Source organism: Somniosus microcephalus, chromosome 11, assembly GCF_052327205.1.
Source record: "Somniosus microcephalus isolate GS21.2 chromosome 11, FLI_Smic_1.0, whole genome shotgun sequence".
Lineage (NCBI taxonomy): Eukaryota > Metazoa > Chordata > Chondrichthyes > Squaliformes > Somniosidae > Somniosus > Somniosus microcephalus.
The window spans coordinates 23,619,703-23,646,695 of record NC_140997.1 but is presented as its reverse complement, the minus strand read 5'-3'; the positions used below and the strand labels follow the sequence as shown (position 1 = coordinate 23,646,695).

Sequence of the window (26,993 nt, the reverse complement as noted above, 5' to 3'; positions counted from 1 at the left end):
ATTAATCATTTAAACGAGTAACATTTAACTGAATAGCTCCCACTTACGCGCAGTTTATGCTTCTATTTCGTTGTTGAAGATTTTACGCTCTGGTGTGCAATATGTTGCATATTTTCCATCGCCCCTGATCGATTTGCAACAAACAAAAAACAACCCACCCAATGTGGACGCCGCCCATCCCCATATTCCACCCACAACCGTGACTCTGTCTCCAACTCGGGGACGGCGAGAAATGATGGGCAAACTCCAGGCAGACCGGCCTCTTGTTTATGTGAGTAAACTCCAAACAGGGAAAGGTTACTGCGAAGCTATTTTCATAGTTCTTATAAAAGCAAAATACTGCGGATGCTGGAAATCTGAAATACAAACAGAAAATGCTGGAAATACTCAGCAGGTCAGGCAGCATCTGTGGAGAGAGAAACAGGGTTAACGTTTCAGGTCGATGACCCTTCGTCAGAACGAGTTATTGCTAGTTATTATGTTAGCTAGTAACTGTACTGGTCACAGACTCATGTGTCAAACTCTGTTCCTTGAACTCAGTTTATTTGCTTTAACTCTCGCAGTCCTGGGGCTATACAGTTGAGGAGAACTTTATTTTCACCCAGAGGGTGGTGGGGGTCTGGAACTCACTGCCTACAAGAAAGACGTGCATTTCTATAGCGCCTTTCACGACCACCGGACGTCTCAAAGCGCTTTACAGCCAATGAAGTACTTTTGGGGTGTAGTCACTGTTGTAATGGTGGTAGAGGCAGAAACCCTCATCGCAGTTAAACAGTACTTGGATATGTACATGAAGTGCTGTAACCTACAAGGCTACAGGACCAAGGAGCTGGAAAGTGGGATTAGGGTCGTTTTCGGCCGGCACAGACACGATGGGCCAAATGGCCTCTTTCTGTGCCGTAAATTTCTATGATTCGGTGCATCCCGAATAAGCCAGTGATTTTTTTTTGGGGGGGGGGGAGCGGCGGGGTGTTAAAAGGAAATGGTTATGTAACAGTGCCATTTCCTTAAGATTCGCTCTCTCCTATCGCTGATTTCCCAGTCTCTAAAACGGGCGCCTTCCCTCCTGGATTGGTAACATTTTAGTTTATCTCAACGGGGTTCTTCTATGTCAAAACTGAGATGGCAGATTCTGTTTATAGTTTCCTCGAGTACTAGCAGGTGGGAATAACTTCGCTGCAGCCAAACCTGCTGGGACCGAACCTAAAAGGGGTCCTTTTTTTTTGCTGGTGTCTTGTTGAATGAATATGATAAAAAAAAACACACTCTGGCGTTTAAATCAGCCGCGATGGCGCATTAGAATCCCAGTTTCTAAGTGTTTGGTGAAGGTGACTGTTTAACTGGTATCGCAAACATGTCACTTTAGACAGTGGATGCAGCTGTGTTAGGGCACGGGTTGCAGGAGCCGTGTTTAAGCGAGAACTGGCTCTTAAAAGAGGGCCCGGTTCAACCCCCCAGGTGATTACTGGAGGTGACCAGAAGCATTGCTGCCACTCTATCATTTCACTACCTGTATGTCTTGTTGCTTCTGCGCTGGGGAGGGGGCGGGGGGGAGAGGAATCAGCGCAAATTCAAATGTAAAAAAAATCGACCAACTCATTCGAGTTGACATTTCTTCGAAATATTCAACTTGAAGGATTCCTGTTCCAGTTTAGCAATTGTAAGCTGGGAGAGGAGACTCACTGGCGATGATTCAAAGTGGAAAACACACATTTCGGTGAGATCATTAAACTGCCTCGAAATCCCGAAATAAAACACACAACTTCGCCAAAGCCTGCTCTGTGAGATGCCAGTCATTTCACCGCGGAGCTGGCTTTCGCTGTCCTTATATTATATAATCTGTTCCTTAACTGAGCCCCATTTAACATTGAAGGGTTGGAGATGTCTTGACATTCGAGACGGGAACTCTTTTTAAAAAATATTTATACCGTCTTTGAACGTTACGTTCTATTTCGCTTGATTGGGGTATTTTCACCGTGACACAGACACAGAGTGGATCTTGCACAGGTAACAGTGACTTTATAAAACAGGTTCTGCCGGCTTCTGTTGCCAATTGGCTTCGCTGGAAAAGCACTGAGAACTCGGTAACAAGATAGGTCGCACTCAATGACAGTAAGGCGCCGGTTTCAAGAGCGAGTTTATTTTTTTTATGGGTGGGGGGGTGGAGAAGTGAAATAAGACAAATGCAGAAAAACAATGTTAATTTAATCTTTATTTTTGTCATTTAAAAAAAAAATCTGAAACAATATAGAAATATACACACAAAACTCCTGCCACGGTGTCCTATAGTGTTCTGCCGTCCTGTACTACCAGCCCCCGGAAGCTGAGTCCTGCTTTAAGATTTTTATTGCAAAGTTTAATCATTTGTGATTTTACAAATGGGTTCACCGAAAAGCTCTAATCTTCGATCACTTGCAAGGCGCCGCCACAGTACAATACAAACCAAACTAGTTCACTTCAAACCGGCCCACGTGTGGTGCTCGTTCATATTTACAGGCAAAACATTCATTCCTTTCCCACTGCTCTCAACATAGGCTTTAATTCAGAGTTGGCCAACTGGCCTGTGTAGGCTGACTGAGACCCAGCTCCCCAGTAAATGGATAATTGTTAGAACGTTTAAATAACTTTTAATGGAAAATGTTGGGATTGTATGATTAAAAAGATAAGTGATTATATTAACGGCATCTAGAAGACAAATGGCTGTGATATAAAATATTGTTTTAATTTTTAAAAAATATCTTGTTAAATATTTATTGATTTCCCCCTTATTTGATATCAGAAGGCGTTTGGCCAAAGAGCGTCTGAAAGAGCTATGAGACACCGGGATGCCTCCTTCAGTCTCTGCCTGTCCTGTATTGTCTCGGATCCCCTGTGGAGCCAGGGGACAGATGCGGCGAAGGGCTCCTCCGGGGAACAGTCAATTATTTAATTATACAGGGCTGCATTCATTAAGGGCGCGGGTCTGTTTCGTGGAGCCCCGACAGGAACACAACAGTTCAGCACCAACTCCTTGCCGACTGTGTGAACTGAGGGCCGCCTGCAATAACAAAGGGTCCAAGTTTACCTTGAACTTCCCGTCATTCCGCGTAGGAACACCAAGGAGATGGAATCCCCAGCAAATGTTATTACTCGTTCTATCGTTCGAATTCACTCTCACTCTCTCGCCCAACACACACACACAGCATGTTCAATTATTTAACTGTAAATTTGGTTGCCTATTAATCACCTTTACATCCTTTACTATGCACATTTATTTATCCCTGTATATCTATCCATATGTATTGCATTGTATTGTCCATGTGTGTGTGTGTCGCTACAGTTTGGCCTTTGTGTGGGTTTTTTACGAGGACTCTCCATTATAATTCCACTGCGCGCATTATATATCTTTTAAATATTTATTTCCGCGTGTCTAAACATTACTGAGCTGAAGATTTTAAATATTGATATCACAGCGACATCATCTTCCTACCAGTACTTGCATTTCTCCGTGTCTATCCCTCTATATTCACATATAGGTCAAGGCAGTCGCATCTATACTCTCTGTGAGATCCACTCATATATTGCACTCCCTGTAATGACATGTGCTGGGTTATTAAGACTATATTAATATCTTATGTGTGGTCAGATGCTTCCTAGTGGGAACCACAAACATTCTGTTTTCAAGGTTTGCTATCAAATCACCTTAAAGACCGGTTTCAGTAGAAATAGCGCAGTGGCCAAGCCTGTGTCTAGTTTATTGTATTATTTCACGGAGGCGGAGAGGAATCAATGCTCAGTATTTGCCCGCGATCAGGCTCGCGTGGAGACGCTCCCAGTGTTCCGGCTCTTTTTTTTTGAGTTGATGTGACTGAAAGCTTATAGCTTTTGGTTTGGATTTTTAAAACGTGATCTGAAAATTAAACCTTATATCGGTAGCTTAGATTGCTGGCCGTCATTTTCTGTTGTTGTGAAAAGCACATTGGAAGAATCACACGAGGTTAACACCGTGCCACGGTACATGGGGCGTCCGGTGAAACAGGAATACACTCTATGTCCCAATTTGGACATTCGAGGGTGTGGGTCGGGAAAAGGCTGTAATTACACAGCGGAGCAGAAATAGAGAACCCGAATCGTATAAAATATAAGTAGCGCACAAAAATAGACGGGGATGGGTAGAAAGATTTACAGATAACAAAATGAATAACTGGACAGATACCATAAATAATATGCATTTAATACAGTGATCCGATATACACTGAACGAGGAGGGGTTCTGTGCATTAATATATGGAGACACTGTGAGATAGACCTATTAAGTAATACGAGCACTCGTACAGTAAATGAGTTTTCTCAAACACACTTATTTTATCCAGGGACTACTTTTCAAACTGATGGCCAAAAAAAAATCACACCGGATTTTAAACCAGTTTACTTCAGGAGGCGAATGAAAGCGATTGGAGAACTGATAGTTACAGCCAGTGTTTCGAACCGTATATATATATATATATATATATATATAAATAGTAATATTTAAGATCCTGCAGATAGATAGTGGGACACGTAGCAAGAAACTGCAAGAGATGTTTTGGAGGGAAAAGTCACAGTAAATGGGCGAGGTAAAAGTGGTTCTGTAAGGGGGGCAATGATTGGGAAAGGAGTTCCCTATATACCTGCACCGAGTGATTGAGGGAACTTATGACTAACATCACTGATTGCCCGTGCGCCGGGATAAACTCACTCAGTACTTTTTAAAAAAAACAAGGTTGGTGTCGTTTATTAAACTGTACGCGACTGAAGCATTTCTCCCGATATGTGGCTTGGAAACAACTGTTACTGGCCTTCCAACAAGCGAACGGCATTCGCCTGATGTCTGTTATATTCTCCGTCTGGTTTCCTGCTAGAATTATTGTGGCGCTGAAGACGCCTGGCCAGTATTAAATGTAGTTTTACACCTAGGGATTCTCTCCAACCTGGGGGTAAGGAGTCAGTGTATCTCCGGCACCCACTTAGTGCCCACGAATTGTTTCATTTCCCTCTGCCAGTTGGTATGGGATCGTTCCTTTATCTAGTTTAAAAAGGGATTATAATCTGTATTTCATGTACCGGTCTATTTTATAGCTCGCTTGCTGTGTGAATTAGACTGATTTTTCTATGTAAATATATATATACCTAGATCTCAGATCAATACTGGTCTCCACCTTGGTTCTTTTAATCTTTATTTCCGATTTATTTATTTAATTCTCTCTCTCTCACACACACACACACGGTACACACAGTCCTTTCGTTCTTTATGTTCTTCCGTTGCGCCTACCTTTTAATGAGCCGAGCTCCATTTGTTGTGCCATGTCAGTGGAAGCAATGGAGTAGCGAGCCCCAGAGACAGTCATTACCGCGCTCAAACACCCGGCTCCTTGCTTGCCTTTCAGCGCGTACTATTTTTTTTAAATAATAATAAAAATGTTCACAATTTCATTTCGGCCGACGTGAATTCCTCAGCCCAAAGATTCCATTGTCACCTTCACCGACAGGCTGTAAGCTAGAGAGAGAAAAAGAAAGAAGATGGTTTTAATCCTCCAGACAGACACCAACCGCGTTCAAAGCTAAACATCCAAATTGCGTGACCATTATTATATCTATTGTATATAACTATATGTAACCATATATATATATCTATATATAAATGATATCAATAACAGATACAAAATGTAATTCAGGCCCGCACCCTACCACATGACGACGGTTGCAGAAAACATGCGATACAACTGATACATTTGTTAGATTAAAATAAGAGAACATTTTGCAAAGCGTTTGAGTCACATGAGTAAAAGCTTCAGCGATTGAATGTGGAATGAGACCCTTATTAAACAGCTCTGCTTGGATTACTTATTAGAGGTGTATTTGCGTTCGGCAGAACATTTTTTTTAGAACTTTATCATTATTGGCAACTTTATCAACATAACTTTATCATTATTTACTAAAACTTCAAACCCCAATCTTTATTTTGTAGCCTTTACGCTCATTGTCCTGCGGAGGTCTGTGTATTACTGTTTCTGGATTACTTTATTTGGCACGTGTTTTTTTTTTCTTTGCAAGATTAAAATGTGCGTGGATCCTAATGTGGGTTGCTTTTCATTCATGTTGAATTCCCGGTCACTGGTGGTTAATGGGACTCTTGTTTTTATGTGTGTGTGTGTGTGTATGTATATAGAGTGCTTGCGCCGGATCCTGGAGCTCCGCTTCCCCGCCTTTCCTCTCAGGCTCCCCGGAGGACAGACAGCCCTGGCTCTGCCTCCTCTCTCATCTCATCTGTCTGTCCGCTCCATCGGGCTGATTAACAAAACGCCAAACGTAACTCTATTCCTAATTCCCCAGATGTCAGTGTCAATCAGCTTTTAGATATATATATAGCTGTGGACGCCTTCTTCCTCCAGTAACTCTGCAGTTCTATAAATTGTTGGGAGGTGGGGGGTGGGTGGGGGTAGATAAAGGGTTTCCAGACACAGAGAATGTCCTGTCTGCAGTTCTAAAGCAACGCTGCGCCCCGTCCATCTCGTAATAACACCGAAAAAATGTTTGGGGGGGGGGGGGTGGGAAGTCAATCTCATGTTATCTATCAATGTGTCTGAGACAGCAAGTAGAAAGCTGTATGAGGCGAGATAAAATATAAAACGAGTCCCATATGTATCTTGAACACAGACAGAGCGATCGATTTGATGACGGGTTATCAAGGAATGCATAAATTGCGTGTTCAAAGCTAATTTCCTTCCACGTCGCCCTTCTTTTAAAAAAAAACAACAAAATCCTTCTCGCTATTGCCCTTCCAATTTCCGAAGAGAGACCACTTACCCTTTTGCAAATAAATAACAGGGTAGCAGAGGGCTGGGTGGAGATTAGCTTGATCTGTCTTGCTCGCGTGTTCATGTTGAGATTGAAAAATAAATCTCCAAGATGCCCTTGAGAAACGTCTCAGCAAATTCTCCATTGCAACGATTCGCTCAAGCTGAAAAACAACAAGCTTGTAACATTGAAGGAATTTGCTTGTACAGTACTTAGAAGCCAGCTATTGAAAGAAAAGGTCATATTTAATCTGACCAGAACAGTTTTGATGGTTGCAGACAATAGAGGCGATCCCCCATTTTCTCTCTCTCTCTTTCCCCCCTCTCTCACTGCCAATAAACAAAAGACGATTTGCGATAAATGAGTTTTCCGAGATTAAAAAAAAAGTGTAGTCTCGCCTTTGCTAAGCAGGAATCCGGGAAATCTATAAATCGCCGAATCGGTTAATGAAAAAAAGAAATATATGACGGTGCAAATCATGTCCTCGACCCTTCTGATCCCTGTTTTCCGGAGGGAGGGCTTTGAGACGGGATGAACAGCTACAGAGGTTCCAGACACATTCACAGTATTGCAGTCAATAGCCTCCCACTCTTAAAGCGGGTACGCACAACTCAATCGGGTCCTACTGGTCAGTTATTATTAGTTTTTCTATGATTTGCGAGGGTTCATACTCGTCTTTTCACCCCGCAGATTTGATCCTGCGTTGTGATTTCTTCTTCTGCAAAAAAAAAAAAATGTTGTGCAACTAAAAATGAACCCATTTTAGTTTCTCGCGGTGAAACGGCGCAGATGGTTTGACAATGTATGAAAGCGGGTGGCCACATACAATACATCGAAAGCTCGGACACTACAATCTGTTTATTTCTTCAACTGATTTAACAAACTAGAGATTCGCGGACTGCTGTTGATGGGCGGTTAGCAGTGAGGCGTTATTTCTGTACCGGGTGGGGGTGGGGGCAAGTTACAATGAACCCTTGGGATTGATGCGGCGTTTAGGGATCAGAAAGAAATACGTGTAATGAGAAGACTCGAACAAACTCGCATAACGTGCCAGCTTCCAAGGCAATTCCATTTACTTGAAAGCAGCCAATGTGTGTGCACTAGGAACTAGAGCGGCAGGGCGATTACAGCAAGGCAAACAATTGGGTGAAACGATTTGAGATACTCAGAGAGGAGATCACGCTGCATCATTTCTACAGACCTCAATGTTTGGCTATTAACGGTCTGGGGAAAGGGGGGGACGGGGCACGGGACTTTAATTCGACTTGTTCCTCTCAATTACGCCTGGGTGACATGACAGCTTTAATAATCCAAGGACAACAGCTCCACACAAAGAAAGCGTCTTTTCACTCAGCGTATCCCCCCCCCCCCCCACACACACACACCCCTGATTTGTTGTCTCGATTTAGCAACAAGCCCATCCGCGAATGATTCGAAGCAGCTTGATAGAGGGAAGGATTGTAATTATTCCGAGTTACAATGCAACCGGGCCGATGGCCGCACCTGATGGAGATGGAGGTTATTTTTTTTTGTTTGCAATTCAGTTCAGTTGAGACGTTCTGTGGGGGGACAACAGGGGATTCCAGTTACCAGCCTGTGACAGATTGTGTCTTCCATTCTTGTTTGTTTTCCGTTGTTTGGTGAAAATAAGGACACTCGTGGAAGTCAAGTTTGGTCCAAGCAAACATATTGCATTAAATGTGGAAAAAATAGATTCTGCCCTGATTTTAAAAAGCACAGTGCGAGTCGGGCGTTTAATTGGGACCCAAGTGAACCCATTTCTAATCCAAGCGGGCACACTTACAAAGTAATTCCGTTTAACTCCCTCAGATACAATTCCTGACCCGAGCATCCCATTTCTTAGCAACGTAAGTCTCTCGTCTGCCGGTATTAGGCTACAGTGAAAGGCCATATTTAGTTCAACGTTGTTTAAAAGTGTTCTTGTATTGAAGATTAAGCTAAAAAAAAATTCCTATGAGGCATTAAAAAAATCCTTTTGCTTTTTGTATTCGGGATCAAAATAAGTTGGACGAAAAGTCAAATTACGAATCAGTTTGGCCTGGGAGTGAGACAGAGAAACCGTCGCTTGGAGGGAAAAGGAATGTTGTTTGGTGAGTGGATTTGCGAGCTCGGCCCTCCCCCCGGGGGGGACATGTGACCACGGGGTGGCGATTGCACTGATTTCCGTGTCGCGGCGCTCCAGACTCGGCTGGGAGCGACAGCAGAAGGCCCGGGGGCCTCCTCCAATCCGGGGAGGGTGGGGGGGATGGAGATCCAGACAGCAAGCAGCCAGCAACCAACCCCACCCCCCTCTTCCACAAGACACACGCTCACCGCCTGACCCGAGATCCATTCCTGCGCTGCTCCCATCCAAGAGCATGTCGTCGGAAAAGCCCAAGCAAAAATAAAACCCCAGCGCGCCAGTTGTTGCATTTAATCGCCAGTGTTTGGCAGTGAACCTGTACTCTCTCTCTCTGTTTTGTGCCTTTTGTGTGCCTCGAACCAAACCGCGTGTCCCAGTAAGTACTGTATCTGTGTTTTTGCGTGAGAGAATGGTGGTTGCTGTGATTCGGCTGGCGCCTAATCCTTTCGAGCCTGCAGAAACACTTTTTTTGCATAAAGAAATCCCAATTGTGCGCAGTTGTTGGAGCCGAATTCTAGTTAGCATTCCGCTCTCTGATCAATTCATTGAACGTGACATGAAATGGGGTTTACTTTTGCAAGAAAGCTCCTCGGAGGAGTAAAGAGGGCAGCAAAGAGGCTTCTTTTTTTTTAAATACATTTTTTTTCTGTGTGTTAAATTTGTGTAACATTTCCACACACGAGGCTGCTTAAAATCCAGCTTCCTTTAAAAAAAACTTGGGAGTAGATCGTTTTGTAGACGTGAGATTTGCTTTGCCTGTTTCTTCCCCCCTCCCCCTCCCCCTCCCCACTGCCCCTTCCCCCCTGTCTGGCTTTTGCTGAGCTTGGATTCGAGCCAAAACTCACTGAAGCTTGATTGAGCGTTGCAAGCCTGCAATGAAAATTACAGCCCAACTCCGCCGCTCCTTCCTCCGTCTGGTTAATAGTCGGCACGGTGTTTAAAGCCAGATAGTTTGAAAGAGAGAGAGAGAGAGAGAGAGAGAGGGAAAGAAATGAGTGCAGCGTGTACCCGCAGGTCGGTGGTGACCTGGATCCCGTGGTCTGTAATAAAGACTTCACACATGTCGCGCAAAGCGGCGAGCTGTAATCGGCAGCAGTCCCAGCATTGCGTGTACTGCAAGGTTGAGTGTGTAGTACGGTTTCTTGTGGAGGTTTATTCTCAGTAATAACTTCTGCCCTTTAAAAGTACTTGTCAGGAGGCAGGCAGCACGAGAAACCCTAGCTTACATCTCTGCCTTGAAAAACGACAGTGCAGATTTTTCCACTTAACCTTTCCCAGCACATTAACCAAACTACTGACTCGGTCGGTGCATGTTACCGAACTACTGACCCGGTGCACGGTAACTCAATACTGACCCGGGGCACGGTAACCCACTACTGACCCGGTGCACGGTAAACCACTACTGACCCGGTGCACGGTAAACCACTACTGACCCGGTGCACGGTAACCCACTACTGACCCGGTGCACGGTAACCCAATACTGACCCGGTGTACGGTAAACCACTACTGACCCGGTGTACGGTAACTCAATACTGACCCGGTGTACGGTAACTCAATACTGACCCGGTGCACGGTAACTCAATACTGACCCGGTGCACGGTAAACCACTACTGACCCGGTGCACGGTAACTCAATACTGACCCGGTGCACGGTAACCCAATACTGACCCGGTGCACGGTAACTCAATACTGACCCGGTGCACGGTAAACCACTACTGACCCGGTGCACGGTAACTCAATACTGACCCGGTGCACGGTAACCCAATACTGACCCGGTGCACGGTAAACCACTACTGGCCCGGTGCACGGTAACTCAATACTGACCCGGTGCACGGTAACTCAATACTGACCCGGTGCACGGTAACTCAATACTGACCCGGTGCACGGTAACTCAATACTGACCCGGTGCACGGTAAACCACTACTGACCCGGTGCACGGTAAACCACTACTGGCCCGGTGCACGGTGACTCAATACTGACCCGGTGCACGGTAAACCAGTACTGACCCGGTGCACGGTAACTCAATACTGACCCGGTGCACGGTAAACCACTACTGACCCGGTGCACGGTAAACCACTACTGGCCCGGTGCACGGTGACTCAATACTGACCCGGTGCACGGTAAACCAGTACTGACCCGGTGCACGGTAACTCAATACTGACCCGGTGCACGGTAACTCAATACTGACCCGGTGCACGGTAACCCAATACTGACCCGGTGCACGGTAAACCACTACTGACCCGGTGCACGGTAAACCAATACTGACCCGGTGCACGGTAAACCAACACTGACCCGGTGCACGGTAACTCAATACTAACCCGGTGTATGTTAGCCAAACTAAGCTCCAGAGACCCCACCCCCCTCTAAATAAAAAGCGAAGCGACGTGTCCAGCAGTGTATGACCCCAGGCCGAATTATTCTCTGTGTAGACTTTCCAGACAGAGAGGCCGTTAATGCCGATGATTTATATTTAAATAAATTTTAAACCATAGTAAAGAGAATAACGAAGGTTCTCAAACGTGTCTCGAACTTCCAAAGGTCGATCCAGGCGGCGCTTGGCACGGGATCAATTCACAATGCCTGGCCGCCCAATCTCTGTTTATGTGTGTGTGTGTCAGATATATTTCGTAGGCTGTCAATTACAGGTCACTCTCATAAATTTAAAATCGGCCGAACCTAATGGCAGAACCGTCGGTAATTATTACACTGAAATAAAAATCAAATCACTTTTAGAAAGGAAATTTGAAACAAAGTTGTCCGGGGCGCAATGTGCTTGTTAAGAGTTCGTCACTAACCTATCAAAAGTGGTTGAAAGGAATTTGAATCAGGATTCGAAGATCAGCTTTGACCTCCATTGTGCTTGATTTATCCGTGTATAAACTATTCAAAATCGGCCAAGAATTCTGGCAGATAACATCTTTAATCTAATTTATTTTACAAGAGACAAGTTGACGAAACTTGCTACAAATTCACATTACACAATTTGACTTAGGTTGTTCCCTTATAGCTCACAGAAGCAGACGGTGTACACGCGTCCAGTTATTTTTTTTTGATCACTCATTATTCTCCTTCCCCTTCAACTCTTGTCAAATACTCTCCAGAGAATTTGAAATGGAAAGCCTAGCACTGCCGTCCTTTGCCTCTGCACTTCTGTAATATGGGTCACTAGGTTTGACTTGCGCTCTGGGACAGTCTAAAAGAAATGTTCTTAACACGGAGCTGAAGCAAAGGTGGACGATCTAGATCTTCACCAAGTCCCAGGACGCTCTAAAAATCAATTTGCTATCTGCATGAAGACTTCATATCATTAAATTATTCAAAATGTACGTTTTCTTACTAGCAATTGGCGTGATTAAAGCATTGCGGAGACATATTGTAAATTAATATTGTATTCCTTTTGTGCAACTTTAATTTATTTCCCAACTAGAAAAAACTAGTGTCACAGCTTTTGCATAACAATTAAACTATTAGTAGCTTGTTCCTATATAGCCAGTATTAGCACTGTGTTACCATATAGCCAGTATTAGCTCTGTGTTACCATATAGTCAGGATCAGCACAGTATATCACCATATAGTCAGCATTAGCACAGTATTACCATATAGTCAGTATTAGCATAGTATTACCATATAGTCAGTATTAGCTCTGTGTTACCATATAGTCAGTATCAGCACAGTATATGACCATATAGTCAGCATTAGCACAGTATTACCATATAGTCAGTATTAGCATAGTATTACCATATAGTCAGTATTAGTACCTTATTCATATATAGTCAATATTAGCACTGTGTTACCATATAGTCAATATTAGTACCTTGTTCCTATATAGTCAGTATTAGCACAGTATTAACATATAGTCAGTATTAGCACAGTATTGCCATACAGTCAATATTAGCATTGTATTACCATATAGTCAGTATTGGAACAGTATTACCATATAGTCAGTATTAGCATTGTATTACCATATATAGTCAGTATTAGCACTGTATTACTATATAGTCAGTATTAGCACAGTATTGCCATATAGTCAGTATTAGCACTGTATTACCATATAATCAGTATTAGCACAGTATTGCCATACAGTCAATATTAGCACAGTATTACCATATAGTCAGTATTAGCACAGTATTACCATATAGTCAGTATTAGCACTGTATTACCATATAGTCAGTATTAGCACAGTAATACCATATAGTCAGTATTAGCACAGTATTACCATATAGTCAGTATTAGCACAGTATTGCCATACAGTCAATATTAGCACAGTATTACCATATAGTCAGTATTAGCACAGTATTACCATATAGTCAGTATTAGCACTGTAATACCATATAGTCAGTATTAGCACAGTATTATCATATAGTCAGTATTAGCACAGTATTGCCATACAGTCAATATTAGCACAGTATTACCATATAGTCAGTATTAGCACAGTATTACCATATAGTCAGTATTAGCACAGTATTGCCATATAGTCAGTATTAGCACAGTATTACCATATAGGCAGTATTAGTACCTTGTTCCTATATAGTCAGTAGTAGCACAGTATTACCATATAGTCAGTAATAGCATAGTATTACCATATAGTCAGTATTAGCACAGTATTACCATATAGTCAGTATTAGCACAGTATTACCATATAGGCAGTATTAGCATAGTATTACCATATAGTCAGTATTAGCACTGTATTACCATATAGTCAGTATTAGCACAGTATTACCGTATAGGCAGTATTAGCATAGTATTACCATATAGTCAGTATTAGTACCTTGTTCCTATATAGTCAGTATTAGCACTGTGTTACCATATAGTCAGTATTTCCACTGTGTTACCAAATAGTCAGTATTAGCACTGTATTACCATATAGTCAGTATTAGCACAGTATTGCCATATAGTCATTATTAGCACAGTATTACCATATAGTCAGTATTAGCACTGTATTACCATAGAGTCAGTATTAGCACTGTATTATCATATAGTCAGTATTAGCACAGTATTACCATATAGTCAGTATTAGCACAGTATTACCATATGGGCAGTATTAGCATAGTATTACCATATAGTCAGTATTAGTACCGTTTTCCTATATAGTCAATATTAGCACAGTATTACCATATAGGCAGTATTAGCATAGTATTACCATATAGTCAGTATTCGCATAGTATTACCATATAGTCAGTATTAGTACCTTGTTCCTATATAGTCAATATTAGCACTGTGTTACCATATAGTCAATATTAGTAATTGGTTCCTATATAGTCAGTATTAGCACAGTATTACCATATAGTCAGTATTAGCACAGTATTTCCATATAGTCAGTATTAGCACAGTATTACCATATAGGCAATATTAGCATAGTATTACCATATATTCAGTATTAGTACCTTGTTCCTATAGAGTCAGTATTAGCTCCGTGTTACCATATAGTCAGCATTTGCACTGTGTTACAATATAGTCAGTATTAGCACTGTGTTACCATATAGTCAGTAATTGCACTGTGTTACCATATAGTCAGTATTAGCACTGTATTACCATATAGTCAGTATTAGCACAGTATTACCATATAGTCAGTATTAGCACAGTATTACCATATAGTCAGTTTTAGCACAGTATTGCCATATAGTCAGTATTAGCACAGTATTACCATATAGTCAGTATTAGCACAGTATTACCATATAGTCAGTTTTAGCACAGTATTACCATATAGTCAGTTTTAGCACAGTATTGCCATATAGTCAGTATAAGCACAGTATTACCATATAGTCAGTATAAGTACCTTGTTCCTATATAGTCAATATTAGCACAGTATTAACATATAGGCAGTATTAGCATAGTATTATCATATAGTCAATATTAGCATAGTATTACCATATAGTCAGTATTAGTACCTTATTCATATATAGTCAATATTAGCATTGTGTTAGCATAGAGTCAATATTGGTACCTTGTTCCTATATAGTCAGTATTAGCACAGTATTACCATATAGTCTGTATTAGCACAGTATTACCATATAGTCAGTATTAGCACAGTATTACCATATAGTCAGTATTAGCACAGTATTACCATATAGGTAGTATTAGCATAGTATTACCATATAGTCAGTATTAGCACTGTATTACCATATAGTCAGCATTAGCACAGTATTAACATTTAGTCAGTATTAGCACTGTATTACCATATAGTCAGCATTAGCACAGTATTACCATATAGTCAGTATTAGCACTGTATTACCATATAGTCAGTAGTAGCACAGTATTACCATATAGTCAGTATTAGCACCGTATTATATAGTCAGTATTAGCACAGTATTACCATATAGTCAGTATTACCATATAGTCAATATTAGCACAGTATTACCATATAGTCAGTATTAGCACAGTATTACCATATAGTCAGTATTAGCACAGTATTACCATATAGTCAGTATTAGCACAGTATTACCATAGTGTCAGTATTAGCACAGTATTACCATATAGTCAGTATTAGCACTGTATTACCATATTGTCAGTATTAGCACAGTATTACCATATAGTCAGTATTAGCACTGTATTACCATATAGTCAGTATTAGCACAGTATTACCATAGAGTCAGTATTAGCACTGTATTACCATAGTGTCAGAATTAGCACTGTATTATCATAGAGTCAGTTTTAGCACAGTATTACCATATAGTCAGAATTAGCACTGTATTACCATAGTCAGTATTAGCACAGTATTACCATATAGTCAGCATTAGCACAGTATTACCAGAGTCAGTATTAGCACAGTATTGCCATATAGTCAGTATTAGCACAGTATTACCATAGAGTCAGTATTAGCACAGTATTACCATATAGTCAGTATTAGCACAGTATTACCATATAGTCAGTATTAGCACAGTATTGCCATATAGTCAGTATTAGCACAGTATTACCATAGAGTCAGTATTAGCACAGTATTACCATAGAGTCAGTATTAGCACAGTATTACCATATAGTCAGTATTAGCACAGTATTACCATAGAGTCAGTATTAGCACAGTATTGCCATATAGTCAGTATTAGCACAGTATTACCATAGAGTCAGTATTAGCACAGTATTGCCATATAGTCAGTATTAGCACAGTATTACCATATAGTCAGTATTAGAACCTTGTTTCCATATAGTCTGTATTAGCACTGTCGTACTGTATAATCAAATCCCGATCAACCCCCATCCAGGGCCACCAAAGATCTTTAAATCCCATTATATCAAAGAGAGTTGTAATAAGGTCCCAAGTCTCCAGTACTTATAGAAAGCCTTTACTTCTAGCCTCAGTGTTGTACAGCACGATATCGTCTGGTTTATTCCCCTATTTTCACTTTCTAATGATGGGCAGGTAGAGTTTTATGATGACTCTCCACTCCAGTATTGATATTCCGAAACAAACACCCTTTGCATTCGGCCTAACAATTGCATTAAGTATATTGCTCTGGAATCTGATGTCACCAGGTTTCAGGTCACGGCTAATCCCTAATTATTTTTGCACATTTTTTCATGGTATGTTATTCAGATGAAAATACTGTAGTTAAATAATAAGCCGATTTGCGTTCGATCCTTTGGGTCAAAATCAGATTAGATGTTTCATATAAGCAGTAACAGCATCAATTTCTGTTATTTACGCTGGAACTGTCAATTCGATACTCATATTACTGGGATGGTCTATAGACTTTATGCCAAGTATTGGTTAAAATCAGGGTGCAACCTAATTCACCACAGTCTCCACCTCCCCCTCCCCTTGGCTATCTGTGATTGCCTTTGCTGCCTAAATAAATTAGTTATTGACTTTTTAAAACACGTTTAAATGTAGAGAATCTAAGATAGTATATTCAAAGTCTGAAATGTGATTGTAACTTTACTACTTAGGAGATCTAGTAAATAAATTAAAATAGAACGGCGATCAGGGCAGCAATGGGCAAGCGACGCCTAACAAAAATCAGACAGAATTATCATGGTTTTATTTTTCTATATAATATATACCCATGGACTTACAGCCCCCATTCCAATAAAGAGAATAATCCGCTCGCTACTAAATGTGTGTGTGTGGGGTGGGGGTGTTCTGCTCATGAATATTTGTTCAATAAGTCACCCCAAATAGTGATTATACACGCTCTGTAACACAAGCCGTGAGTCTATATTTACTGGAACTGGGTGCTATCTTTTCCTGAAATCGTTTATAATGGATGAGGGGTGGGGTGGGGGGGGGGGGAGATAGAGATACGCAGCCATTAAAAAAAATCAAAAGAAGAGTTAATTAATCAAACCCACAAGAAAAAAAATATTTATAAGCGTTCCACACACTTGCCTGGTGACTTGAATTCTCCACACCTTCAATTTACCTTTTATGGGATTCATTTAAATATAGATCGATTTCCGTGACATCAAAAGACCCGAGAATCACCTCGGGTCACCGATGTCAGCGCCATGTTGGCCTTCGGTATATGTGTGGATATTAAGTACAATTTAAATGGATTACCAGGTAACTGGACTAATGTCGGCAAACTGCAGTGGTGCTGGAGGGAACAAGTGATAAATGCAGTATTGTAAAGTTTGAGTGAGCAACTGTCGTCGTGTCGTATATACTGGCCGCATTTGTCTCTATAGTGTTGTCATCTGCGCATTAGGAATCACACACTGCAGTCTATATACTGTACACATAAAAGAATGGCATTCTAACAGTTAGAAGGTGCTTCTGCAGACTGCAAGCAGCAATGGGGGCGGGCTGGCTAGACACGCCAGACAGAGATGTGTTTCTACTCGTTTAGTAAATAGATTCTCTGTAGACTCGGCTGTGTTTTGCTTATAATCAAAATGTTAAAAAAAAAGATAATCGATGTTGGTACCGCTGAAAGTCGCGACATTTACTAGATATATAAAACCAGGAGAAAGGGGCTTGAGGAGGTGATTCTGGGCTATAAAAGTCGGTAAAGCGTTAAAACGAATCTCATAGTAAGAAAAGCGAGCAAAGATGAAGAGTGGAGATACGATCGCCTTTCTTGCTCCAGTCGCTTTCTATGTGTGAATGACCTGACTTGGACTGATCTGGTACCTTGTACCATACCCCTTTCTCTCTTTATCCCCTCTTTTACTTTTTCTATGCCGTTCAATTACTCTCTCTCCCTGTTCTAATTTTAATTCCCCCACACCATTCATTCCCCAGAGCCGGTTGATACCGTCTCCTATCTCGTTATCTTTCTCTCTCTCCCTCTCTCTATCCTTCCCTTTCTTTCTCTCCTCACTCAGTTTTTGCTTCTCCCACATGATTCATTCCCAGGGAGCAGCTGATACCGGACAGTCATTAGTAAACAGATGAGGCGCAGTTTTGTAGCACCATGCAACGCTCCTTTTATCCCTTGCAATAAATCAAAGGCTTGCAGACAAAGACAGCGTGGAGAAAATAATAAATACACAAGAATTTGCGTTTGCTGTTTTTTTTCTGTCACGTTGCAACTTTACCAGCCTGGACCATTTCAAAATCCATGCATTATTGATCACTTTGTGTAACACCGCTTTGGGTTACAATACTATTTTAAGGGTTTTTTTCGGAAGGGAACTAACATTTATTATACGCACCATTGTTTAGTGTTCATTGTTTTGACAGAAGATAAAAAAAAGATTATATTGGTCGCTCGCACACTTGCTGAGGGTTAATATTGTTTAGTGCAATGTAATATAAGTATACTGCTGTCTCAAATAGGTTCTCCTCCCAATATCTTGGGAAACAGTCTATCGGATCATTCACTCCTCCATATATCTTCAAGTCTATAAATGACCGTGGTGTTTAAAGAAAGTATCTGGACGCCTGGGGATTTGGCTGTGGATGTTGTGACGATGTAGAATGCGCCCACACTTAAAGCTATTGCGCCCATAGTTCCCAACAATCTACTTTGTCAATTTCGTGTCAGTTTCTCAAGCTTCCGAATCAACCAGTGGCTCCCACTGAAATGTACCAATTTACCGTCGGCTCCATAGCTGCTGCGGTAACATGCAAATTACCCTAAAAAAAACATAAATGCTATACTGGATGAAATGATCACAGGCATTTAAATACACAAGGGACAATATGCCGTTTGTTAGATTTCGATGTGGAAGGCTGGGGATTTTTTAAAGGAACAAGCACACAAAGAGAACCTCTTTAAATCTAAAGGGAGACATAGAAGAGACCCTGTACTGTGAATATAAAATGCTTACAGTGGGTAATAAGGTTTACGCCTGCAATGTTCTAACAAGCCCTATAACTCAAGTCAGGATTTGCACTAGGGGCAGGCACTGGGAAAGCTCTGCTGTCCAGCATTCTCTGTCAATTAACAAGAAGCTCTTTTATAGGAAGCCGGGGGCTCTAAAAGAGCTTGTTTGCTTTCCGATTTCAGAGGCCGGCTCGCCTTTCCAATGATGGAGCGAAGCATGTGGCGTAAAATTCGCCCTTAGCCAGGTCCCTTTCTCGCCCGGATCAGGGTGCATACAGATCCGAGGGCGCTTGTGTTCAAGATTAGACCCCCCCCCCCCCTCCTATCCGCCACCCCACCCTCCGAACCACCTCAATTTTTTATTGTTTGTGAATCGCTACTTCCCCGTTGTCGAGTGGGATGCTGTTCTGAGAACAAGCTGATTTATGGTGCTGGGGGTAACGGGTGTTCTCAGTATCCGACAGCTGCTACATCGCTACCCTAACACAGAGAAGGCAGACGAGAAGACACTAAAGAAAGTAAAGGTGTAGAAGAGAAGTGGAAGCTACAGTATTGTACAAGGAACCCAATGCTGGTAACTTGCAACCCTCTGACATAACTAATATAGACCATTGACTATTGATAAAACATGTTTTGGGGTGCGTTTAAAGTGCTCGCCAGTATGATGGTAGAATGGAATCGCTTTGGAGTGACCACATGAATTTAACGGGGGGGCGGCTGCTTGGGGTTGAGTTCTGTTAACGATAGACTGGCGGGGTAGGGGGTTGAAAACTGAAATGCCGGCAACTGACCAGATCAGAACACTTTCTGAGGGCTTTTGTAACGATTTTACACCAGGTCCAGTAATAATACCCGGGCAGACCTGTAATCCACGAGTGTTTGTCAGGGTACACTAGAAACAGGCGCCAGGCGATGCCTCGTCCGCGAGTATTCGGTTGCGTTTTAGCATTTAGGCTTTCTTAGTGCACATGTTTGTCAAAACGGGTTAAAATGTATTGGCGAGTTGCTCCGGCATTATACAACCCCCCCTGTCTCTCATGACAGGCCGAAGCCCAGGACAGTTCTCAACTTGTAATTTTATGTTATGGTCAAACGTAATAGGAAAGAAATGTGTATTCAAAACTGTTTTCAGTGCCTTGTGTTTCTATTTACATAGCATTCCGTAAGGGCTTCGGTCATTATAAAGAATGTAATTAAAAGATGGGGGGCGAGCGTTTCCTAGAGAAACCGATGGCTTTAACACCAGCAAAAACTATAGCCAACTAACGATATATTTGCGATGCTTGTAGTTCCGACACATAGTCCAATTAACGAGCAATCGTTACCCTGCAATGTTGGGGAAACATGCGGTACAACATATAAAAACTGCTGGTGGAATTTGCGCTGAGGTGTTTAAGAAACTTTGCATAAACTCACGGTGACAGGTATATAACAATAACGGAGCAATGGTTTTGGAAAATGTCGGTTAAAGAAAGGGGTGTTTATTTTTTGAACCAGTTGTTATCTGCTAACTCTTCAAGTGATGTCTAGTCGACTGATTTAGGTGGCTTCCTAACTTTTACCAGTGGCGATCACTAACACGGGAATATCAGGGTCTAGGCTTGCATTGAATCGCATTTCCCTATTGATCAGAGGCTGTTGTCCATCTCCTGGAAAGACCAGTTTAATCTCGTGTCGGAAATGAATGTTTTCAAATCCCCTCTAATCTTTATCCTCAGGCTCCCCCTCTCCCCTCCCCATTATTTATTTTGCAACAAAAAAAAAGGTTTTGGAAATCCAGATTTAAGACAGAATTATTTATACAAATAATTGTGTCTGATGTTCGGTGCCAAAACAACTCGCTGCGCAGACAAAGTAGCTCATAGGTACCCTTCAGTGAGGCCTATTTTCACTAAAAGGAATGGCTAAGTAATCACACTGTACTGGAGCCAGTCTGCTGTGAAATTCGGATCTCAGATGAAATAGCAGCATGCGTTTTGTTCATCTCGCTGTTTATTTGACTTCACTGGCACAGCGCAGAACACAAAGGTGATTCAAGAAGAGAAACCAGCGGCTGAGGCACATTTTTAACGACTGATTGACTTCGTTGTCTTGTATCGGTCCAGTGCCGCTCGAACCTAAGGTGCGGACACCCTGATCTCGGTGCTTTCGGTTAGCAGAAGTGTCGTGTGTTTGATTGATTAATAATGTTGGGTTGGCCCAACATGAATGTCCCTCCTAAAAACTCTCTTGGACAGAATTCCCCTTCTTACATTAGACTTTGAGAGATATCTTTTATATTGATATATAAATACACATGTAATTGTACCGGAAAGGAAGGTTCCTTAACTTGACATGTCTCTGTTACATCAAATACATTTCACAGTTCTAAAGTCCTTCTGGTAAACGGTTTAAGTGCATTCGTGGAGAATGAAGTTGCATTGCATGACAGCCCGCTCCAGTTTAGTTCCTTACTGCAGATGGTTTTTAAAAAAAGGTTTAAGTGCCGCCTAGTGTAGCCCATACCACTTGGAGCTAAGGTGAGCACAGCAAACGCCTCCCCGTAATACAAGCGTGTTGTTATATTCCGTGTGGCAATTCTTTTTAGAATGTGTATTTATGACTTGAGAACATGATTTCGATTTAGGTAATATTACAGAAGCAGTCGAGATCCACTGCCTCATCCGAGTGAACGCACGCACGATGCGCCACCATAGCCAAGTCAATGTGCCAAAGATCAAACGTTGGACTTTTTTCCACTGTTATCACTGACACGCTGTAAATGTGTTCCATATCCTCATCGATAGATCGGTAAAACAAATCTAACGCGCTGACGCCAGGAACGGTGTCAGCTCTCGCACGTGTTCCTTAAATAGCTTTTGTTTTTAAACTCGCTAGGAAATGTTCAAAGATAGGGCAGCACGGTGGCATAGTGGTTAGCATTGTTGCCTCACAGCGCCAGGGACCCGGGTTCAAATCCGGCCTCGGGCGACTGTCTGTGGAGTTTGCACATTCTCCCCGTGTTTGCGTGGGTTTCCTCCGGGTGCTCCGGTTTCCTCCCACAGTCCAAAGATGTGCGGGTTAGGTTGATTGGCTATGATAAATTGACCCTTAGTGTTAGGGGGATTAAAATGTGTGGGGTTACGGAGATAGGGTGGGATATGTGTTGAAGGGGTTACGGGGATCGGGTGGGATATGTGTCGGTGCAGGCTCGATGGGCCGAAATGGCCTCTATCTGCACTGTGGGGTTTCTGTGATTCTGTGATATATAGAGTCCCCGGTTATCTTAGTTTAATGTTAGCGCACATTGCTGTATATAAAATACACATATATAAGTGGTCTTTATCTGGTATTTGGCCCCAGGCTCTATAGTGGAATAGTTGAGGAAAGTTTGCTAAGGCATTTGCTTCCCCCCCACACACACACACCAGCTGTAACCGAGGTTACAGAAAGCGGCTAAACAAGATACATCAAGAATTGTGTCAAAGTCTGATTTGTTGGCCGCTGAATCATTTCATTATCTCAATGCGCCGCTTCGTTTTATTGACTCAAAAGAAGTAAGGCTTGAAAACACGCCTCGTTTTGTCAACCCCTCCCCCCTGTAGTTGAATGTGAAAGGACCCGCACAATAGCATCCTTATCTACAGATACCCTCAACCAGTTCTCTCCGGTCGCTGTGCGGGCTGGAGATAGGCTGGTATCGCTGTGTAACATAAAGTAACGTGCACCGTGCTGTACGATGTGGTCATCTTGCAACGCACGACTTAGCATAACGGCAGTAAGTTTACCAGAAGTGTAAGACAAACCTCGCAACAGTCAAGTCGCCTGTGTGTTTTTTGCTGTGTGTCCTGGATTGATGCCGGCGCGTTTTCACGTTGCAAGTAATACGGGGCAAGCAGCTGGTTGATTAATGTGGAGCAGCATTAAGTTGAGTTCGTGTTAGATTTATCTTTGCAACCGAGCACGCACATTCTATTTATAATTCGCTCTTTCCCTCTCCCGAATATGCTGAAGGATGCAAGCACGCGGTCCCTGTTTTAATTCAGATCGATTGTATGGGGCCTAGACGGTGACAAATAGATGGGTTTAAAAAAAAGCAACGCCCTGACATAATTTACTGTGGTCAGTCCGGTGAGATTTATTACCACATTGCACCTCTGATCTCGAGCTTTGCAATGCAAATATCCGGGGAAATTAACTGATCTGAATCAATGAGCGCACACACACACACGGAGAAAATATTACCTTTACCATGGCAAATATAAACGGTGCAAAGTAGACATTATCGATTGCAACCCAAGGTTACTGAATAGATATATAATCAGACACACCCCTCCCCTCTCACTCACACACACACATATTCACAATCGCGTTGTATCTTGGTGCAAAGTTCATGTAGATTTTGCTTTCGTGAACTCGGTTTTCACTCAGCAGAAAAGCGCATTTTCAGAAATAAAGGATAAAATGGTTGGTCACAAAAATTATGGTTGCACTTTAAAAAGGCGAGTGTTACCACTGGAAGTTGTGGCTGTTGAAATTCGGAATCCGGGACTGATTGAGCAGGAGGACATCTCTCGCTGCATGTGTGTGTGTGTGTCCCCAATGCAGATCCCCATTCAAAGCCTTTCGCTAGAATGCCTATTATAGAGCCTCACAGATTCCCTTCCACAGCAGATTATAGTTAGAGACATTATCAAAGGCTGCGGTGATTGACACATGGAGACCTTAAGCAGCACACCAAGGACGTGAGGTTCTTTGAAATATCCTTTCAACTTTGAAAGTCTTACCACATCCATTTTCGTATTTTTACAGTTTTAATACAACGTTCATTGCGGTGACAGATTGCCTCCTTTGCAGCAACGTCTGTAGTTGTTCCCACGCGACTGGGTTTTTTTTTAAAAAAAAGGAATTATCATTCAAGCACAAACTAAATGAAGGTGTCTTTAATTTCTCTGGTTATATAAACGCGCTTGAATAGACTGACGAGGAGAATGCTACTTGTTTTCACAGACTGCGAATTTTACCAGCGGGTATGTAATAGCTTACAGCCAAACGACACCCTGCTCCCGAAAATAAAACCTACACAACAGTTTTTAACTTGTTCCTCAAAACCGCCACACTTCTACAAATTACTGACCTCGAGAAAAACGAGAGCGGGATTTTAAAAGACTTTTTTTTTCAAGAAAACAAATGTCTTGAGAGAGAGAAAAAAAATACAATTTCAGACCCCGCCCATCAGCCGAACCCGTGCCCGCTGTTAAAATTCTGCGAGAAATATGGCCCTCGCCCCATCAATGAAATGGACGTCTGGTATGCAATGAACCGACTGACTCCCATGAAATGTCTTCCATGATGTTTTATAGCAGGCATCACCTACTCGAGTCACATCAAGCAACCATTCTATTAGTACAATATATTGGATCTGAGTTCAGCTCCTTATGGGCAATATCCTAGGAGTCATTGGCTCTGTTTACACAAGGCTTTTCGAAGTGACATGGCTATATCACCTTAATAGAAGATTTTAGGTCCATATTAATTCATCCTTTTATTTATTTATATTGGCTTTGCCTGGCTGGCGCCAAGGGCACTGACGTTAGTCTAGTTTAAAAGTCACTTTTTTTTTGTATTTAAAAAAAGGGAAAAATACCCGTGCATAGTATTTAATTTTATATTGCACCCTAATTTGATACACAATTTGTCAAAGTGTAGATGTTTTCTACTTCAAAACGTTTAATCTCCGGTCTAAAGCTGCAGCGCCCCTTTTCCATCTGCAGTCGCTTTCATATAAATTCAAAAATCAATCAACTAACTAATGATCTATACACGGGCTGTCAGTAACTACACTGCTGTGATACAATGTAACTACATCTCAGAGCGTTCCAGATGAAATAATAACAGAAACTCAAAGCAAAAAGAACCCCTACCAACTCCTTTTTTGTGTGGATTTTTAATACACATTTTGTAGGATCCGTACAAAGCTCCTGATGATAGCTTCCCCCCCCCCCCCCCTCAACTATGAATGAAAGCCTGTCAATGACATAGTCGATTCAAAAGAAGTAGTTCGCGGTGCAAAATGTACAGCTTGCAGCCAATCCACAAAGAGCTCCCCCCCCGCCCCCCATCCCACTAAAAAATCGAAGGTTTAAACATTTTTCATGTTAGAACCAGGACGTCCTGTCTTCAACACGATCAGAAAGGTCCATTTGAGGCCTTTGGGAGCAGAAAGCTATTTGTCTGAAATCCAAATGTCCTGGGTTCTCCCTCTTGTTTGCTGGCTCGGTTCAGCTTTTGAAGGGGGTCTCCAGGACAAAGACGGTTGGTGAGGGTGGGGAGAGAGTCCCTTTCATTTCATCTACTGCTAGCGCTTCATTCCGAGATAAGCGTTCAGCGAAGTCTCTGCATCCACCCCCAGCCCACCAATGTAATTATTCTAAAGGCGCGTTGAAGAACTGGAGAATGTGGGGCCCTCGCACTCTGAGCTTCGCTTCCAAATATTGATCCAATGGCGATAATCCTCTAAACAGCATTTTTTTTTTAAGTGCTGGGGGGGGGGGGGGGGTCACTGAGTTTCGACTATCGGCCCACCCTGTTTTCCAGCACTTTCTATCCCAGCTCAATCTTATGTTATCTCAAATCTTTGCCAAGCAAGGTCTTTGAATTTGCACGCAGGGCGGGTTTTTTTTTCCGGGGGGGGGGGGGATGTGTGCTTGCGCTTTCATTTTAAGTCTATTTAAAAGCGAAAGCTATTTGGGAGATGTTTTACGTAGAGAAATGGAATGCATTGTGTAAACTGGGAGAAGGGTGAGTGTTGGGGTGGGTTTCCCGCCTCCCCCTGCAATCGCCGCAGATCTTTCTAACTCCAGCTCCCTGCCACGTGTTATTAATGTCTGCCAGGGAAACAGGGAATACATTTGCCAGCAAACTGTAACTCGCCATCGAAGGCTTGTCACGTAAGCAAAGCTATTTACCGTGGCTTCGGTTTGCAAATATATACATATAATTAAAAAAAAGCAAACAAAAAATAGCCTTCAACTCAAGGGCGAACTCCCAACTAAAGCGCGGTAATGGAAAGCATATAGCACAATATAGTGCAGTAACCTTGCAGGCTGCAGTATGCCCTTCATTACCCATTCCGCAAACATGGCTCCCGAACCATCGAGCATATTATTATTTTTTTTACATTATATATTAAAAAGATGAAATCACACGGCTACAGTTCTATGTCATCGATACCGATGACGCACTTAAGAGTTCAATTGCAGGATCAGATAGATATACGCGGCCGTAATCTCGATTACTGAACAGAAATATAAGTTTTCAACAAAAAAAACCAATTACAATCGCCCTTTGTCGATTTAAGGCCGTTAAAACACACAAAAGACGCATGCACATCTACAAGCGCGTTATTAACCGGATGATTTATTGTTATACATACCTAATCACATTACAGCTTCTGTTGCATCCGAGTGTATAAAACAATGAGTCACACAACCAGAGAACAAAACCAGGCAAAGGGGAAAAAAACACACGGCGTGCTAAACGTAACCAACTGTCTTAAGATTCCTTGATACACACACACACACACACAAATAATCCACGGAGCTGGCGTTACATTTAATTACAAGCTGATGGGATGCAATACATTGATTCCCCCCCCCCTACATTTTAAAACATAAGCAACGTTTTTCCATTAGAAGAGAAAGGAGGGGGGGGGGGGAATAAGTTGGAAGGAAGCTGTCAGTCATTACTGCTCCATTGATCATTCACAATCTTCTGCATTCTCTGCCGCTGCCATCAGTCACTCCGCATTAATTATCCCTCCCCTCCCCCTCTGCGCGTCTCTCTCTCTCTC

General features: G+C 42.2%; 1 protein-coding gene and 1 long non-coding RNA gene across 6 annotated transcripts in view; one reads left to right on the top strand and one right to left on the bottom strand.

Moving 5' to 3' along the window:
• Window positions 1-2,194: 2,194 nt before the first annotated feature.
• LOC147110387 (uncharacterized) lies at window positions 2,195-26,668 on the bottom strand. 3 transcript variants are annotated; one of them, XR_015079911.1, is made up of 3 exons: window positions 26,577-26,668; window positions 6,825-6,978; window positions 2,195-5,514 (listed from the first exon to the last, which is right to left on the bottom strand). It is a non-coding gene; the product is annotated as an uncharacterized LOC147110387 (long non-coding RNA). The 3 variants fall into 3 exon arrangements; XR_015079910.1 differs by lacking the exon at window positions 26,577-26,668 and adding an exon at window positions 7,214-8,175; XR_015079909.1 differs by lacking the exon at window positions 26,577-26,668 and having other exon boundaries at window positions 6,825-8,207.
• tnrc18 (trinucleotide repeat containing 18) overlaps window positions 8,829-26,993 on the top strand; it is a 198,495-nt gene continuing 180,330 nt past the window's right edge. The window contains exon 1 of one of the 3 annotated variants that reach the window (XM_086000340.1): window positions 8,829-8,926. The gene's annotated coding sequence lies outside the window, so the exon portion shown is untranslated. Of the gene's footprint in view, window positions 8,927-9,162; window positions 9,335-19,367; window positions 19,737-26,993 lie in introns of those variants that run through there. The other 2 variants (XM_086000338.1, XM_086000339.1) reach the window with 2 other exon arrangements.